This window comes from Helianthus annuus, chromosome 9, assembly GCF_002127325.2.
Source record: "Helianthus annuus cultivar XRQ/B chromosome 9, HanXRQr2.0-SUNRISE, whole genome shotgun sequence".
NCBI classification, from domain to species: domain Eukaryota; kingdom Viridiplantae; phylum Streptophyta; class Magnoliopsida; order Asterales; family Asteraceae; genus Helianthus; species Helianthus annuus.
This window is the reverse complement of record NC_035441.2, coordinates 116,566,041-116,586,976: the sequence shown is the minus strand read 5'-3', so window position 1 is coordinate 116,586,976 and position 20,936 is coordinate 116,566,041. Positions and strand designations below refer to the sequence as shown.

Sequence of the window (20,936 nt, the reverse complement as noted above, 5' to 3'; positions counted from 1 at the left end):
CGTCGGTTTGTCAGTGGATAAGATTATTGTGGGACTGTACTCTTTTGCGGAAGTGTGCAAAATTACAAAAATAAAAAAATATGGGTTTTATATCCCTTATTGGTTAGTTTGTTATTTCGTAATGTTGCTGTATTCAAACAAAGTATTAATATTCTTTTCTCCACTTAGATGTAGGGTGAGCAAAATTCGGGTCAACCCGAAAATATCTCATAACCGACCCGAGAATTTCCCGAAACCGAACCAAGATTATATATAATACGAGGTCGTCGGTTCTTATTTTAGCCAAAAATCAGGTTTAGGTCGGTTCTCGGTTCTAGACCGAAGGTAACCGAATTGTTTAAAACCGAACCGAAATTATTATAATAGAATGCATTAGACTGTGGGGTGTGGGGCGTGGGTTGGGGCGGCAGTTTGGCTTTAACACTGTCTACACCACACCGAGCAAGCGTTGGGCATGGCGTTGCCCCTTTGGCGTGCGGATTGAGCCTGGTGTGGGCCGGGGGGGGGGGGAGGGTGACATGGCTGGCTTTAGTTGGCTGGTCTGATCTAGCCATTGGGGGTAGCCGTTGCCAAACCAAAAAAAATCCACATGGCTAGCCACGCCACACTACACCCCTAGTTTTTTAGTATTAAATTGTGGATCCCACCCTCGTCATGTGTCGAGCAATACTCCCAACCCAAACCCCTCCACACCCGATATTCTTATACCTGGCCATGTCCAATTTTGACTAAATCTTTTACGCATTAACTAATCCAATAAAGCATTTTATTAGCCCAACATTGAATCATGATCAACACAGCCACACAAAAATCTTTAACTTAATGTGGATGACGACAACAATCAACACAATACCATCACTATATAAACATTTGATACAAGCGGATTAGGTATAAATCAATACCAGGGAACTTTTATACAAGCGACCCTTTATACAATTGCAGGTTTAACCTACTTTGAAATCTTGATGATGATAGCAGCAACAACGAAGTTATCTGGAACAAATATGAAGTAATCTGGAACGTATATGCAGGTTTAGAATACCTTGAAAATCGGTCTTGGGCATTGATTGAAGACCGAATACCTGATTCCGTCTATATCTGATACCCGACATTCTCTATAGGGTCCAATCTCCGGTCCTTGATATTACATAAAATCGGATATCGGGTCGGATCGGGTATTATGTGGGTCGAGTCGGTTAATGCAAAACGCTCAGCCGAGTTAAATGACAATTTAATATGACATTGTTACTGGTGGTCCATATTGTATTAATTAGGAGTTAATTAATTTTGAAATAAATCAATTAATGGTGACTTGCGAAAAATGAATTAACAATGCGTAGAGTTCAATGATTTCTTGACCTAATGGTCAAGGGAGAGGTGAGAAGTTTTGCTTCTCTTGGAGGTCCTGAGTTCAAATCTAGACAAGGAAGATTTTAATACTAACTATTAACCCGATTAGCGACATCTTAACCGTACGCCGTTAAAAAAACAATTGGTAGAGCAAAGAAGGAATATGATGTTGCATGTATACTTAATCAATTAGAGAAGGAACATGATGTTGTATACTTAATCTATATTTATACTATATATTATAACAATGTATGAGGGAGGACATTTTAAGATACCTAAAAACTAAGAACTTTTTTCCTCTTAATTTATAAACGAACGCCTATAATAAGGGTAAATTGGTCTTTTAAACATTAGTTATATTTTAGCCCATCATCTTATTACGCTTAAATCCCTGAGTTTTAACAGAATTATGGGTAATTACTTACACTTTCCCCATTCACAACAAACTTATAATTCTTTTATGTGTTCTTCTCATATCTTATAAACTATAATATTTTAAAAAATCCAAAAGTACCGTGACGACCTACTCATTTTTGTCGACGTTTCGATAGTTGTCTTGATCAGTATTGACGTGTGGATTAAAAAGTACAAGTAGATGATGCCTCAGTGTACAAGTGATTAAAGCTCAACGTACTTAGACATTAATAACTACAAAATCTCTCATCTTTAACAAAATTCTAGATAGTTAGTTGTTAGTTACACTTTATCCCCTTATAAAAAACTAATACCCCTACGATCTTTAAACGGTTATAACTTTTTTTTGTAAGTTAATATATAGTTTTTTAAATTACATTATATAAACGAGTATTTTGTTCTCTTTAATTTGAGTATAGTATTGCTATAGTTTTTTATTTAAAAAAATTGATATGTTACGTGATTAACAATGTCTAAGGGTTTGAATCGTTAACCGAAATCAACCAAAAACTGAATTACTGAAAACTGATTAACCAAACTAGGGGTGTGCACGGTTCGGTTCGGTTTTTGGGCAAAATCAAAACCGAAACCGAAATGTCGGTTTTCAGTTTTTTAAAACTGTTCGGTTTCGATTTTTATCAGTTTCGGTTTTATCACCGGTTCGGTTTTTTGGTTATTTCAGTTTTTGAAACAAAATATGTAAGATTTAAAAAATAAAAAGTATAATTTAAAATTTAAAAATATTTCTTATAAGTTTACATTTAAGTTACTATATTTAGCTTTTTAATTAATAATGCTCACATAAACCTAACCTTCTAATCTATTTTTATGTTTCTCGAATGTTTTATTAAGACGTTTTCTTTTATAATACTTTGAAGATTATACAATTTATATATTAAATTTTGTTATTTGTTGTAAACAATAAATAAATCATATCAATTATAAATGAACATGTTAATTTTTATTATATATACTTAATATTCAAGAATAAATTATTAATTTCCAATAGTATGGGTTAAACACTTAAAAAACTTAAACTTAAACATAAAAATATATGTTTTTTTTCATTTTGGTTCGGTTCAGTAGTTTTTTTCGGTTATTGAAAATGGTTATCCGAAAACCAAACCGAAATTCGGTTATTAAAAATCCGAAAACCGAACCGTCGGTTTTTATTTTGGTTCAGTTTTTTTGGTCCAGTTTTATCGATTATTTCGGTTACGGTTCGGTTATTTTGGTTTTCTGCTCACCCCTAACCGAAACCCAAATTAACAAAAAACGGTTATCGATTTTTTCATACCCTGATTTAACAAAAATTAACTAAAACGAACCATTAATATTTTCATATAGTTCTGGCTTTTATACCTTCAGTATACCCCTATTTTATATATTTATACCTCCATTTCATGTATTTATACCTAAATTTCATGTATTTTTAATTAAAAGTTTTAGCCCAAGTATGGTTTTGACGATTTACTGAAATTAAATGAATCAAACCAAAAAACCGTCAATATACCCGAATAAACCAAACCAATTAACTGAAAAAGAACTGGTTTATAAAATAGACTAATCGATGACCTCGATTTCGGTTAAGGATAATAATCTAACCAACCGAACAGTGCACGCCGTGACAATGTTTATGTTTCTCGCCGCATCGCGCACGCACCATCGGTTATTAACCAAACTAGTTATCGGTGAGCAATAACTAAATCGTTAACCTAAACCAAACCGAAAACATACGAAACCGAACGAAATCCACCAAAAACCGAAATAACTGAAAATCAAATTAACCAAAAATTGGTTATCAATTTTTTTGTACTCTCGTTTAACCAAAATTAGTTGAACCAAACCGAAGCATTCATATTTTCATATATTTCTAACTTTTATACCTCCAGTTCATATATTTCATATTTTATATCTCTATTTCATATATTTGTACTTTCATTTCATGTATTTATACCTCAATTTCATATATTTCTAAGCAAAAAAGTTTTAGCCAAAGTTTGGTTTTTGCTATTAAATGAAATTAAATGAACCAAACCAAAAACATCAATCTAATCGAATAAAACGAAGTGATTAACCGAAAACTGATTGGTTAATAAAATAGACTAACCGATGACTTTGATTTCGGCTTCGGTTGAGGAGAATAACCTAACCATGCACAACACAACACAATGAAATGGATTACCCGATTACTTCGCTTTTTATGTATATGAATAAGAAAACTACAAAAAACGAGTATCGCAATGCGCTGTGTCGCTCCTGCCGCATCGCGCTAGTTATTATATTATATACTACATGAGGGATGAACATTTTAAGATACCAAAAAAATAAGAACTTTTTCTCTCTTAATTTATAAATACACCCCTAAAATGAGGGTAGATTAGTCTTTTAAATAATAATTATTTTTTAGTCCCTCATCTTATTACACATAAATCCTTAAGTTTTAACATAATTATGGGTAATTAGTTACACTTTTCTCCCTCCACAGCAAATTTATAATTATTTTACGTATTCTTTTCATATCTTATAAACTATAATGTTATAAAAAATCCAAAAGTGCCGTGACGAGCTACTCATTTTTGTTGACGTTTCGATAGTTGTCTTGGTTAGTTATTGACGTGTGGATTAAAAGGTACAACTAGATGATGCCTTAGTGTACAAGTGATTAAAGCCCAACGTACTTAGTCATTATCCCATAATGTTTAATAGCTACAAAATGTCAAGTGATTAAACCCTCATCTTTAACAAAATTATAGATAATTAGTTAGTAGTTATTACATTTTATCCTCTTATAAAAACCTACCCCCCCCCCCACACACACACACAATTTTTAAACGGTCATAACTTTTTGGTATGCCAATATTATTTTTTTTAAATTACACCATATGTATTTTATTCTCTTTAATATGAGTATGGTATTGCTATAGTTTTTTAATCATAAAAAGTGATATGTTACGTAATTAACAGTGTCTAAGGGTGAGTAATAACTAAATCATTTACCGAAACCGAACCGAAATCAACCAAAAATTGAGTTATCCGAACCCGAATTAACCAAAAACTGTTATCGATTTTTTTGTACCCTTATTTAACCAAAATTAACTGAATCGAACCATTCATATTTTTATATATTTCTAGTTTTACACCTTCAGTTCATGTATTTCATATTTATACCACCATTTATATATTTATGCCTCCATTTCATGTACCTATACATCCATTTCATGTATTTATACCTAAATTTCACAAAATCTAATCAAAAGTTTTAGCAAAAGTTTGGTTTTGGTTATTAACCGAAATTAAATGAATCAAACCAAAAATCGTCAATCTAACTGAATAAACCAAACCGATTAACTGAAAACGGATTAGTTAATAAAATAGACAAATCTATGACCTCGATTCCGGTTAAGGATAACAATCTAACCAATCAAACAATGCACACCGTGGCAATGTCTGTGTTTCGCGCTGCATCGCGCTCGAATCTAACGGTTATTAACCAAAGCCGGTTATCGGTGAGTAATAACTAAACTATTAACCTAAACCAAATCGAAAACAGATGAAACCTAACCAAAATCAACCAAAAACTGAATTATCTGAAAACTGAATTAACCAAAAACTGGTTATCAATTTTTTTATACTCTCGTTTAACCAAAATTAGTTGAACCGAATCGAATCGTTCATATTTTCATATATTTCTAACTTTTATACCTTCAAGTCATATATTTCATATTTTATATCTCCATTGCATATATTTATAAGTTTATTTCATGTATTTATACCGCAGTTTCATATATTTCTAAGCCAAAGTTTTACCCCAAGTTTGGTTTTTGCTATTAACTGAAATTAAATGAACCAAACCGAAAACCATCAATCTAACCGAATAAACCGAAGTGGTTAGCCGAAAACCGACTGGTTAATAAAATAGACTAACCGGTGACTTTGGTTTCGGCTTCATTCGAACCGAATCGACCGAACCATGCATAGCACAATGAAATGGATTACCCGATTACGTCGTTTTTGATGTATATCTATCACAATAATCATACAATAAATACTATATGAATAAGAAAAACTACAAAAAACAAGTATCGCAATGCGATGTGTCGCTCCCACCGCGTTGTATGGGCATCCTGCTAGTCAAATAGAATACATAAAAGTCTATAGTAAAAGAAAATTATTAATACTAAAAGTTAAGCATACAACTTTACAAAAGTGTGACGACTAAACCAAACCACATAGACTATTTGTGTAATTAAATCATATATTAACTTAGGAGAGTTTAAAAGTCAAACATTTCGTAGTTACATTATGTTGATATAACATATCCATTGCAACATATCCATTGCATGGGTAGTAGATAATCTTTGTGAATAATTCAAGGCCCGACCCATAGGGTGTGCAGGGCGTGCCACCGAACAGGGCCCAAAAACATTTAGGGCCCATCATTTTTTTTGCATTGTTTGTATATAAAATATATATAGTCCCAATAAAAACAAGAATTCTTCGGTAGTCCAGTTGGTTCCACGCTTCCTGATTAGTAGACAGGTCTCCGATTCGAGACCTCTTACCCATCTTTTATTTTCATATTTCTTTGGTTTCATTAATCCAAGGTTAGGCCCTCAAGCCCATTCATACCCATGTTTACTGTGCGTGACGGTGAACAATTTATATACTTTTTATTTTGCATAAATTAGGGGCATTGCATTTTGTACTCTGTACTTCAAATGTTGGATAGTGGTTTCTGACAAAACCACCGGCTGGTTTAATGCTTAGTCATCTAGGTTTTTACATGTGTACCATAAAGGAAGAGAGAGGTGGATCTATTTCAAGTAAGGAGAGATAAATGAATACAGATTAGAGAGTGAAAGAAATCAAAACCCACAAACCAAAATATTGAAGCCTAGATTCGATTGTTGCCAAGGTATACTACAAATAACAAAGATGCAGTGGGAAGCCGACAAGAAAGAAGTGAAAGCCGCCGGAGCTGAGCTTCTGCCCGACGGCCGACGAGGTCTTCGCATTCATGGCTGGGAGATTGAATCGTAGCCTTTCTGCTCAAAGAAGAAGCTTCCTCGAATCTCACCGGAGGTCGGCGGAGCTTTACCAGACCTTGGTCGGCTCCATCAACCCGATGTTTTGGGAGCATGGCGGTTGTTAGCGGCGGATCTGTTGTGGTAGAGTGTTTACCTGCAACCCCCTGGCAGCTCCCTCTTTAAACAACTTTGAGCCTATGTTTTCGGTTTTGATTTTGGTTTTGGTTTTGGTTTTGGTTTTGGTTTTACCTTTTGTTTTTGTTTGGTACATCGATTTGATTTTGAGTGATGACTGTTAATGGTGATGGTGTGGATGAAGGACGATGGTGGTGGTGGTTAGACAGTGATGTAGGAATCAGATGGCATGTGGGAAGCTTTTTTGGTTGGGATGGAGTTCGGATGTGGGCAGTCAAAATACATTGAATTAATCATAACTGAAACAATTTTTTCTCATTTCTAAATATTACTGAAGTAGACTTTGTGTTCCACTTTTAAACTAAAATTATTATTGTAGAGAATACTTGGTTTTCTACTTCATCTTCCTCGTAAATTATGACACAAATCCATATCTCAATGCCAACCCATTTTTTCAGTTATTTGTGACACAAATCTCAACAAATTTTGGGAATAGTGATAATAGTATGGTATGGTGTTCATGGTTTTTTCCCAAGGTTTTTCTAAAATAAAATTTTAATTTCAAATTTTGGGCAAGTCTCCTTTTTTCTCTTATAGTATATAACTAGGTTATTCCCCGGGTAGATACCCGGGTAGGAAAATTTAAATTACAATCAAAAGCAACAATAATAGAAAATAATGGTAACAATTATCAATGAAAATTGTTTATTAGAGATTATTATCTGATTATGACAATTTAATATCGCATAACAACCTTTCGAATCCACATCAAATACACCCCAAACCCAAGTGTTTAAGAATCACGAAGTACAATACAACGGGTAACTTCTAAGTCTGTTAACCATGCGTTTGCAGGTTCAAAACACAACATTTCCACTGAAAAAAAAACATGATTTCGTATAAACAACACCACATACCTGTGTAACCTCTGTATCTTTGTTCCATACAATCTCCTTTAGTATGTTTCAAGGAGTATTCCCTTCATTCTGTAACCGAAACTCCAACAGACAAAATTCATGCAAAGGAACCCGTTGACGACCGTCTTCTATCCAAATACCCTGAGTTGCAACTATCTAGTGTTTCAAAACCCCAATTTTCCAATCTTTACCCACTATAGCACTGGTTGCAACAGCAATCAAAGCCCCATCCTTTGTTCAAGACTACAATATAATCAATAAAAAAATTAATCATCTCTTTAGATAAAAACCTTAGTCATCTTAAAATTTATAAACTATCCAAATCAACAGCAATCAAAGCCCCATCATAGTTAATTGACATCTTTTGAATGCTTTTTACAACTGAGGTACCTAAAAATGACTTTTGCAATAACTACTCATTGTCCTCCACAAGTCTTTACTAAAAAAGTGGTCTACTAAATTTTACTTCATGGAATATTCATATACCTGATGCCCCAATATCGTAATGAGGATCTACAGTGATTACATGCTAGCCATCTATCATGGCCGGTTTTGGGCCTGTGCGGGATGTGCCACCGCACAGGGCCCATAACCCTTTGGGGTCCAAAATAATTTAAAAACTTTATATACAGTACTGATAAAAGTTAAAGAAAATGTGTACTTACAAAATGCCTATGTAATCCGGTGGATAATTCGCTTGGAAATGAAAGTAGGGATTATTGGTTCGACCCTTTCAAGAATCAATAATATATTTTTTTCCTGCTGAATTATTTTTTAATTGGGCTTTATAAACCTATCCTAGCTGACTTATATTCCTTGGCTTTTCTTTTGCTTTACTTTTCTCTATGCCTCTATGTTTCAGTTAGACTTTAAAAAAAATCAAACATTTAATTAAAACATCTCAGGTTCATTTAAATGTAACATATTCTATGATATTTCATGAAAGTGTTTATTTTTTTTAAATATGACAAATGCAACATATTCTATGATATTTCATGACAGTGTTTATTTTTTTTTAAATATGACATTCGTATTTGTAAATGTTCGAAGCATACACATACAAGCCCTCAAAACTGTTTTTAAGGTTTCAGTTTTTATAATCAATAATTAAAATTTAAAACTAAACTAAAAATAGTAAAACAATAACGTATTTACTTTCGGCTCATTATCCTCCTATAACAACTTTTTTTTATATACAAGTTTATATTTAGGGCTTTAGGGGCCCCATTTTTCTACTCGCACAGGGCCTAAGAGAATTCCCAACTTCCCAGAGACGGCCCTGCCATCTATTGTGAATCTTATATTTTGCTGAGCAAAATGAAAATGTCCACATGGATTTCCTTCATAAATTAAGTGTGCACAATTTGGACATATGAAGTTTGGATTTTAAGAGAACCAACACTTACCACGTTCACCTTGTCAAAGTACTTGGGCCCATTCTGCACACATAAATTTTGTTAGTCTAAAAAACAAAGGTTTATATGTGATAAAAGCCTACGTATTTTCACTAAAAAGGTTGTATCCAGCCCTGCAACTTTGTTTTCGAGTCAGTGACTGATTTCGGCATCAATGATTTTTAGGTTGATTTTTGATACATCCTTATATAAGTAAAAAAAAGTTGCATATGTTCTCCTATTTTATTTAAAGGAATCGGGTGTTATTAAGTAACTGGTTTATTTTATTTACCCCATAAAGAGAAAAAAAAACAAAAAATATGTTGTTTGAAACCATAGATAAGAAACACTTAAAATATTAATTTCATACCTCCATTTTTTTAAAACCAATGCATATACCTAACACGAGCCAAACTTGAGATTTTGAGACACATATGCAAGAAAAAATTTGCAGCTAAATACTTAGAATCGATCCGCTTTCCAACAAAAAGGGCTACATCCTCTTCATGCCAACAACCTGTGATAAATTGTGAAGAAAAGTACATTACTTCTTTTATACATCATCTCTAACTAAGATCTTTATGATACAATTTCTTAAGAATCGATGGCGATTATAATAGAAGGAATAAGAAACACTAGACTGAACCATGATAAATATCATTTAGTTCATACAGAGGCTTCAAAGTAATGTATCATAGATGGATTCTCATCACTTATAATTGATACAAAACAATTTAAGAAGACTAAAACCAAAAATACTTCATGTACAATAGAGACAAACATGAGAATAACTTACCTCTATTGGTGATGTCCTCAAATTTTTTGACTACTCAGAGACAACCGACTGAGAACCACCAAAGCCAACAAATGATACAATGTGTAAATGATATTTGTGATGTCCTCAAATAACTTACCTCTATTGGTGATGGCCTTGAAAACCTTCCGGTTTAAGCTTTTTGACAGCAATCGCCATTCCAGACCCTGGCTTCGTAGCCAAATGAGTGAGTTCATCAATCCACCATTTGAAAACATACCCGAACCCTCCTTCACCTAACAGACTGTCGGGTCTAAAGTTTCGCGTGGCGTTCTTTAACTCCATGAAGGAGAAGGGCTTCAAGTTTGAAGATGATAATACCTCTCCTTCGGATCGTGGTGTACTAACACTATCTATACTGCTGCTTCCACCACTGTACGTTGAAATCGTCGTGCTGGATGGGCCAGACAACGAACTGATTTTGCTACCAATTTTCGACATCCCTGCTAGTTTAGACATAACTTGTCAGTATTATTTAGTGTAATTATTATTATTTGATTTATCATTTATATTTAACTCTGTGTATTACTATCTTATCTCTGGTTTGAACATCACTATAGTTATTAACAGGGATAAGAAATCGTACCGACCAAACATAAACGGTACCGTATTTGGTTTTAAGTTTAGCTCAATTTCAGTATTGGTACTACTATGTGGTATCGTACCGGTTCTGGACTTTTAACGCTATTGTACTGTACCGGTACCGACTGAAAATATATGGTACGGTGTTTGGTTTCAGTTTGAGCTAAATTTCGGTATTAGTACTATGTAGTACGATAGCAGTTCCGGTCCGGTGGTACCGATCTTATCCATAGTTATTAATGTTTTGTCATTAAATTTCATTGTAATCGAAGATTTGGATACATAAAAAATATTATTCACCAATTATTCTTCGCTTAAATTCTTTCAAGTAGACTCGAAAGTCAAAACACATAATAATAATTGCAAAATCGGGAACAAAATGTTTTCAATTTCCCTAATTCATAAAATTAAAACCAAAATTGTTCAAAAGTCAACAAATTTTGACCTGAACCAGCATCCAGATACCACAATTCCATCAAATTGAAACTAAAATTGGGGAAACAACGACTCAATTTAAACCAAAAAAGCTTCAATTCCAATTCCAAACCTCTAATCCCAATCTAAAATCAAGAAAAAACAGAAACATGAAACATAAAACTGCATCAATGATTTCAAGAAAATCGAAAGTTTACCGGATGTTCTGGAGCTGAGTGTGGCGTCCACTTTAGCGGAAGAAGAATTCAAACAGTTACCCATGTTATTGGTGATGTCCTCAAATTTTTTGACTACTCAGAGACAACCCTATCTTACGCATTTAACTTTCTGTTTCAAAATTTTAAATACAATCATCACTAAAATTGCAAACCTAACAAACCAAATTAAAAATTTTGCGCAATACATCAAATTACATACAAAAATCACAACAGAGATAATAGAAATGATACTCGATTGGGATCTGATAAACTTCAAACGCAAAAAAACAGAGATAATAAATCGTACCATTTTCTTGGACCATACTCGGACTCATCCCTAAATCACTTACGAAATCGAAACAAACAATCACCTACGAAGAAGTAATTAAAAAAACAACGAAAAGATAGGTTTTTATTCATGAACGTTTATCTACAATCCTAAAACACGATCGGCTAATAACCTAGCGGTAATTGAGAAAAATCAAACAAAATCAGAGATACCTGTGACTTGGAATCACTGAACTCTTCGGTGGTGCCGCCGCCGTTAGCAGCGGCCGGTGGTGAAGAATCTCCAGCGGCGAAGGTTTGAACATCTTCTCTGTTACCTTCGTATGCACAATACTGAAGAACAATTATGCTAAGGTTTTGAGGGGATAAAGATGGAAGAACTGGTGTCACGTTCTGGCCAGATTGAAGAATGGGTGTCACGCCAGTACTTGAGGAGTGTGTTTCTGGCCGCCATTGAAGATGATGAAGGGATGGCGAAGTGAAGATGGAGAATTGCCATGATTAGGAGAGGAACAACTTGTGCGGCCGATCTAGGGTTTCTTCAACTTCATGTTTCTTTAGGGTTGTTAGAAGAAAGAGGAAAAAGGAAATATAAAGGATCCATTATCCATCATGCTTGACCCATATTCCGACCCGAATTAATCCGGATCCCGCGTCCAAAGAAAAGTGGACAGGATTTTCCCGCCAAAATGCACAATCTAGAGGGGCTAATAGCATGACACATCAGCAAAATTTATCACATTTATTATATATAATAGATTAATTGCTTAAAATGTGAATTGAATTTATATTTGAGAAAGGAAATAAAAACCATGACTTTATGCTAAGAAGTTAACAAAATTATTCTCATCACGTAAATTATGAGCATTGTTAAAATTTCGTGAATTAACGTCTCACAACGTCTTTGTGTGGTTCAAAGTTTTTACCTATATTTTTTAATGTTTAACAGTCCCGTCGCAACGTGATGACCCTTGATCGACTTAGTTATTGATTGTTGCTTGTAAATTTTGTTATAATTTATATTAGAAATCAATGATATAAGGTTTTCGGAATTGTTTACTTATTAAGTGTACAAACTTTGTCATAACTAACAAATAAAGCGCGGCTAGGCAATGTTTGTTAGGTATAGTTATTCAACATTTGGTCAATAAATAAACGTGTTTTTCCGCCGTAGGGAATTATGTTCTTAGTTTTTTTACGATAGGCTTCCATGGGTCTGACTGAACAGTGGATACGCAGGAGGGGTCTTTGCTCGCCGGAAAACACCGAAGGTGAAGATGTCATGGTGATATGCTTCGACAATGCCTCGCCTGTGCTTCCATCCCTTGGTTTTAGAAAACTTTGAGTCAACGGTAGTGCTCTTAAAGTTTATGTTTGAATATTATTTTTTCTTAAAAAGTCATTAAATTTAATTATGTATATTATTATGCTTGCTGAATTTGTCTTAAATTTACTTATTTGGTTTTGTATTTTATTTTTCTTATTGAATCATAAAGTGGGTCTCTCGGTTGTGTGTAGATCTAACTCATGTATTATGTAAAATTCTTAACTAATGCATGCATGGCAACTGTGTGGATGTAGCTCATGTATGACGTTTAGTTGTTAACTAATCCATGTCAGCTGAATTTGTAAGCACCCGACCGCAAAGCGGCGGGGCTTACATCTAGTTTACATAAACATGAATTGTAATGCAGCATTACCATTATTTTATTATTATTATTAATGTATTGTGTTAATAAATTAGACTATGTTATTATAAAAATTAACTTTTGTTACTTGATTTATGAACCAAGAACATTAAATCTCAACTATTTAGAAGCCCAATTGTTCCGAAGCCCAAGTGTTTTAGTGTGTACTTGACTAATGACTTGGCCCGGATCAATAAACAAACATAATGGACTAATGAATAGGGCCCTTTTTTTTTTATCTCGCAGAGGGCCAAATTATATAATTTGTGACTTTCGGAGACGACCCTGAATAATTGATTAATTAATCCGGATAGGGTAGTCTCTGTAACCATGAGAATATATGGTATAGCTTCTAAGATGCATGAAAATGGTCAAAGCATACTCTAATGATGAAGGTGCAATCATGACAAGTTTCGTGAACAAATGGGATACTACTTATTAGGTTGCCCCGTTATCAAATAATACATAAATATCACTCTCATGTACAATGTCTCGTTCATTGCCATCTGTGAGAATACTCATCTTCTAGCTATCGGTTGAGTAACATTTCCTCTTACGTTAAGTTTAGTGTAATGACTGATCAAGTGTTTGGTTTAGCTAAAATTGGAACAAGATCCGAGGATTGACGATATACATCTCAATGTTTTCGTTTTAGCAAATAGGCTTGTAAATGAACCGATGGTTCAACAAACTGTGTGACAGGAAGTTCTTTATGTATTTTTAATAAATAAATGAACCGACATGAAGAAACCTTTTTTGCCCGTTTAGTTAAACAAACAAATGATCACATGTCTCGTTTGTTCATTTATCCCCGTTCATTTATGTTTGTTAGTTTACGTTTGCTTAAGTTTGTTCGTTTACGTTTGTTTGCATATTCATTTAATATATCTAGACCCATTACAATTTGGTCTAGTTTTATGAAATTAAAATTGATCTCATCTTACATTTAAGTCTAGTTATATTAACTTTTTAGCCCCAAGAGATTGACGTTCATGATTACTTCTAATTGATGTTCACTCGGTTATGTTTTTTTTTTCGTGTTTTATGTTCGTTAATTTGTTTGTCTTCGTTTACATTCATTTATATTATTAACAAGCGAACATAAATGACGAACACGTTTATTTTCTTAACTAACATATAGGAACAAAAATACCCATTTGTTTAATTATTCATGTTCGATCATTTGTTCGGTTAAAGTTAAACCAACGAACATGAACATGCCCTTTTCGCGTTTGTTCAGTTCGTTTACAAGCCTACCGACAAAAGGGAATCATGCTTGTTGGTTAACTAGTTGTTGAGCTCTAAAGGTGCAATGTATATATAGTCGTATCTTTGTGTTGACATGCTTAGGGTTTTAAGGTTTGGATTCCCGTGATTTGGTTTGGGTGTTAGGATTTCAAAGAATAAAGTTTTATAGTCTGTGGGGACGTGGGGTTTTGACTTTGATTTGAAGTGGACTGTCCTACAAGTTGCATATGGTACCCATATTAGATTATTTTTCAACTATCGCTTAATGTGGCTCAGGACTTTTTCCTTCAATCTCTCCAAGGTTTTAACTGCATAAAAAACTTCTATGGTGTCATTGAACATCATTCAGTTTTGAGCTTGTTATTTTCAATAAAAGGACATTTTTACACCTTTCTATCCTATGAATATATCTACTATCATGTACTAGTTTAAACATAGTGCAAATATAGATATATGTTCGACCTTTTCATTAAGTCACTTTTCATAGAGTGTTAGACCTAGACTTAACCTATGGAATGTTGTAGAGTACTAACAAATCAAACCTAGCTCTTAGCTACTGTTTCCTCTTCACAAAGAAAGACACCAGCCTTGTTTGCGACATCTTCGCACACTTTGGTTATAAGAATGCAAGAAACTTTATAAAAAAAAATCCTTATTGGTGATACAAAAGAAAAAGGTGTTTTTTTCCATGTGGCCGCCCAAAAGAAAGGCATGACTAAGACCATGCGTAGTGGTAAGGGTGAATAATGTCCCTATCTTTGGGTGTTTTCCGCCATGTGGCAGTACAGTCAGCAAAGGGAATTATTGGGCGTTTTTCTAAAATGGGTGTAATGGGGATGTGGGCATTATGTTAAAAGGGTGTAAAGAATTAAATAAGAATAAAAAAACCAACAAAAAAAGCTATTGGACTAAAAAAAGGAAGATTAAATGTTATTGGCCAATCCAAAATGTTCAAAGCGTGATTTAAATCACGCGAAAAAAAAAAGCCAAACACGCCCAAGGGGTGGATCTCCGGCGTGATTTGGCATTTTCGGGCACAAAAAACTCCCCAAATGAAGCCCGAGTACGGGTGGTCTAAAACTTTTCTTGATATGCAAAAAGACATGATGGTGATACAGATCCTTTTTCCCAAGAAATGTGACAGTTAGTGCTAGCTTTTGACTAAAAGGTGAACAAATAAGTTATATAAATCTTTACTTTTATCTTCTAGCAAGTATTTCATAGTAAAAAAAGTCCAAATATTAACAAATGGCAAAAACTTATTTACACATGGTGTATACGGGTTGTATACTGTTATACGGCCCGTATACACCATGTGTAAATAAGTTGCCTGGTCGTATACAATGTATACGAACGATGTATACAGGCCGTATACTTTCATACGACCCGTATGAAACGAAAAATAGATTTTTTCTCAAAGTATTTGAGGGATTTTACAGTCGTGAGGTGGTCAAAGCTTTCTAAAAGTAGAAAAAAAATAAAACATTAACAAGTAACAAAGATTGAAGAACAAAAAAACGTGTCGTATGACTGTAATAAAAAGGAAGGGTGAGGCATTTGATGAGAGTTGTAAGGAGAAGCGTTGAAATCAATGGTCCCGTCATTACAACCACTTGTTTTCAACGGGGATGTAATGCAATGATTCCTCTCAATTGAATAGATAGACACTTGCTTCATAGGACTCACTTGAATCGTCTCGAAAGTACTGAACAACCGAAATAACAACTTCGGTTTCATCAGCCTGTACCGAAGAAACCAAATTCGCAACAATGAGTCTGAGTCCGTTGTTGTTTGTGAATGTTTCGAATCATCATAGAAGACGTGTCGGGTTCTTCTGCTAGTGGTCGGGCTTCCAATGCTCACACAGGGTGATAAACAACACTGATATGAACACAAACCAACTGCTTTGTCTTGAGTCGTCGGGAAAACTTTTCCTCAGGGGAGGGTGAGTAGTATGAGTCTGAGTCCATTGTGGTTCGTGAATGTTTCGAATAATCATAGAAGACGTGTCGGGTTCTTCTGCTAGTTATTCGGAATGTTTCGAATCATCAATAAAATTAACAATGCAATATTGATTGAAAAGGCGTAATTGCAAGACTGTTTGTCGGGCTTCCAATGCTCACACAGGGTGAAAAACAACCCTTGATGTTGAAACCTGTTTTACCTCATGTAAAGGAAAGAAACAAATTTTTTTAGAGAAGCGTTGGGATTCAAGGGTTTATGACTCAAAGTTAACATTCAGATTCAAATTCAGAAAGCAGATGATTTTGTACTTGGTTTATTCTCTTTAATCTATTAGAACGATCCTTGTTTTGTCACATACATGCATTTAATTCCCAACATCCTTGTTTTGTCACGTACATTTCGTAAGCAACTTTTCGTGCACTGAACCTTTAGTTGTGTACGCAAATTCACCATCGGTTTCTACAGCACAAGCACATACACCGGTTTCCAAGTAGGGTTTAGAATGTTTGAAGGAAATGTCGATTCAATATCAACTCATCTTTAGTAGTGTTTGTTTGAGAACCTGATTCAGATAAACAACGGTTCTCCAATTCCAGAGTAAGCAAATACACAACGGTTCTGCAATTCCAGATCAGTAATGAACGTTCAGTTGTGTACACAAATTCGTCACCGGTTTCTACAACACAAGCACATACACAGGGAGAATGTTCTCGAAATTGAAGGAAAAGAAAAAATGGTTGCTGATGTTTTTCACTATCAGGATTTTGTTGGTTTGTTTCCAAATAGGTTTTAGAATGTTTGAAGTATTTGTAGATCAACAGAAATAACTGAAATAACAGCTTCGGAATCTATTAACCCACAATTGGTTTGAATTTGTGGATCAACAAATGATTGGTTTAATACCAACTGCTCGAAATCCCTTTCGTTTTTTGGATCGTTCTAATAGATTAAAGAGAATAAACCATTATCACTTCCAGATTCGCTAATTTCACTGTTGGGTCCATTCTTTAGTAGTGTTTGTTTGAGAACCTGATTCAGATACACAAATTCATCACCGGTTTCTATAGCACAAGCACATACACAGTTAGGGTTTAGAATGTTTGAAGTATTGGGATTTTGTTGGTTTGTCAGGTTCTATAACTACAATCCTTCCAACATTATTGAATGAAACTAACAAGGTGAACCTAAATTTTCAGATTTTTAGACACTTACTTGAACCGTTAGTAATGCTAGATGTCATTTTGGCTGAACCACAACCTATTACAACACTGTATGATACGGGCCCACAATAGTTGAGCAAGAATTGGGTCCGTCGCATGATAGAAGATACATATCGTCCGTTCAAGTTAAGCTTCCTGATGCAACTTTTTTTGCTTCAAGATTTACGTCTGATGTCTAAGTTTGATTACATTTGACTTCATCTACTTGTGTTTTGAAAATAGGCTTTGTTCTTCGATATTGGATCGTTCTAATAGATAAAAGAGATTTTTACCATTTTTACCCTATGAATACGTATACGGTGTATACGGCCGTATACACTCGGTAAAAAATATTTTAACCGATCGTATACTATGGGTAAAAATGGTTTATTCTCTTTAATCTATTAGAACGATCCTTGTTTTCATAGGATTCACTTGAATCGTCTCGGAAGTACTGAACAACAGAAATAACAGCTTTGGTTTCATTAAACGGCTTTGAGAAGCACTAAAACGGATGCGGTTGTTCTTGAAGATGAAGATGAAGAAACGAGGGTTTATTCTCTTTAATCTATTAGAACGATCCTTGTCTTGAGAACCTGATTCTGATTTAAACATTGGAATTTGTGGATCAACAGAAATAACTTAAATAACTTGCCATTCTCTTGCACCTGTATACGTTGATTGTGGATTTAACTTGCAAGAATTGGGTCCGTCGCATGATAGAAAATACATATCGTCCGTTCAAGTTAACCTTCCTGATGCAATTTGTTGGAAATTGTGGATTTCGGTTGGTTCAGATCTCGGAAGTACTGAACAACAGAAATAACAACTTCGGTTTCATCAACCGGCTTTGAAAACCGGACGGAATCTACGAAGAAACTGTTGGAATTTGTGGATTTCGGTTGGTTCAGAAACTTAACAAGAAAAGCAACTAAAAAAATACAACTGATTACTCGGTCGAATAATGGCCCACAAGAGTTGAGCAAGAATTGGGTCCGTCGCATGATAGAAGATACATATCGTCCGTTCAAGTTGAGCTTCCTGATACATATCGTCCGTTCAAGTTGAGCTTCCTGATACATATTGATGTGCACAAAATGCAACATATAAATTACATCAATTGTGGCATAAAACTAACCCTTTTTAGTACTAATGTTGGAAAAAATGTGTTTTTGTCTTCCTTTTGTATTTTCAGGATTAAATGAGCTCAAATGAACAAAAGAAGCAAAAAGGCAGGTAAATCTAACATAAATACAAGAAAAGGAACAAACGTGGCATGCCCAACCTCCCGACAGCATCTTCCCAAGCAAAACAAGAGAACAGAAGGCTGAACACGCCCCGCGCTCAATGAGCACGGGGGCGTGCCCAAGTGTCAGCAGAAAAGACAAAGTTGTAGAAGCTTCTATCACCCACCACGGGGGTGTGCCCACTGGACACGGGGCCGTGGTCAACTCTAAGATTCGCTAAATCTAGGGAAATCTTGATAGTACAGATACGCTTCTGCACACGGGGTCGTGCCCAGCAGACACGGGGGCGTGGTCAACTAATGCAGACAAACTGCAATTAATGAAGAAAGAGAAGGAGGATGGACACGGGGAGTGCCCGAGCTGCTGTTCAGGCTATAAATAGGGGTGCTTGGCTCATTTGCAAACCATCCCTTGGCACACTACCTCTCTCACACTTCACCCACCCACCACCACCATCACAACACCATCATCCACCACCATCATCCATCATCCATCATAGAGTGTGTGAGTCGTCTTGGGATCCAAGATTGATCGTAAGAGTTCTTGACAATCAAAGGCCATGTTTGCCCAAGTCTCTTACATCACTTGGTGAAGACAAGTGTCTAGTGTAATACTTTTTATTTTTAATCTTTTCGCACTTTTTATTTGGTTATGTATTAATGACTTTAATAACTAGTTTCTTATGTTGAAGGTGATTCTTCCTTATCGTTTGTCTGTGGTGTCTTGACATTATTTTACTGTCTATATAAAATAAAAGATTTTCACCATTCATATCTCCACGGTCTATACAGAGATATGTTGGCTACCTGGTCGGGGGTTAAGGGAACGGTTTGGTAAGAGTCTTGCCTTGTTCAGTGTATAGATCCTGCAAGGACCTGGGTCAAATTTAGTAGGACCTCCTTCAATACCCACCGGTATTGGATGGCGGGGGTCCAAAATCTTTGATCCCCTCATATGTAAGCTACTATTAAAACTTTAACCCGGCTACTTAGGACTGTATCCCTGCTGACTCAGACTACTTAGCCGAGGGTAACGTCACCTTCAAAAGAGGGGCCTACCACATTATGCATTAATAACTTAATTAATTATCTTTCAATAATCCAACCCTTTAGGATTGTATCCTTGCTGACTCAAACTACTGGGTTGAGGGTAACGTCACCTTCAAAAGAGGGGCCTACTACAATAACTAAGATAATCTCTTAAAAAGTGCAAAAGTGCGGAAATAATCAAAGGTTACACTACACACGAGTCGGATCCAAGTGATTCATCTTGTCTATCTGTTTTTACTTTTATTTTGTTTTTCAGCATTTTAGTTAGTTTTATTTTTCTAGTTTAATAATCTTTTTCTAACTTTTGATTTGATTAGACGTTGAGGATAAACCGGTACTAAAAGCTCTTGTGTCCTTGGATGACCTCGGTATCTTACCAACACTATACTACGTTCACGATGGGTGCACTTGCCCATATGTGTGTTTAGTGTTAGTGAATATCGTGTTTTATAAATTTAAAACTTGGCTAAAAAGTGTTAAAGGGCTTAAAATATACATTAAAAATTATACGACACTTCACGCATATCACATATCGTTCGTTCAAGTTGAGCTTCCTGATACATATCGTCCGTTCAAGTTGAGCTTCCTGGTACATATCGTTCGTTCAAGTTGAGCTTCCTGATACAAATCGTTCTTAAGAAACTTTTTATGCACTGAACCTTCAGTTGTGTACCCTTTAATCTTCTTGAGTATTTTTCTAACTTTATGCTTGCATCCACCACAGTGAATATTAACTTTGTTGGAATTTGTGGATCAACAGAAATAACTGAATACAACCGATCAAATCACACACTATATAACGTGTAAACCATTTTGACTTTGTTCTTCGTTTTTTGGATCGCTCTAATAGATTAAAGAGAATAAACCATTTTTACCCTAAGAATACGGGCCGTATACTATTATACGGCCCGTATACACCATGTAAAAGAAAATTACCAGATCATTTTTTACCCCATTAATACGGGCCGTATACTATTATACGGC

The 20,936-nt window shown here is 35.0% G+C and overlaps 1 long non-coding RNA gene across 2 annotated transcripts; it reads right to left on the bottom strand.

Moving 5' to 3' along the window:
- Positions 1-7,737: 7,737 nt before the first annotated feature.
- Positions 7,738-11,512, bottom strand: LOC110874569. Of its 2 annotated transcripts, XR_002556058.2 has the most exons (4): positions 11,269-11,507; positions 10,037-10,497; positions 9,253-9,757; positions 7,738-8,089 (listed from the first exon to the last, which is right to left on the bottom strand). It is a non-coding gene; the product is annotated as an uncharacterized LOC110874569 (long non-coding RNA). The 2 variants fall into 2 exon arrangements; XR_004867007.1 differs by having other exon boundaries at positions 9,253-10,497; positions 11,269-11,512.
- Between the last annotated feature and the right edge of the window lie 9,424 nt (positions 11,513-20,936).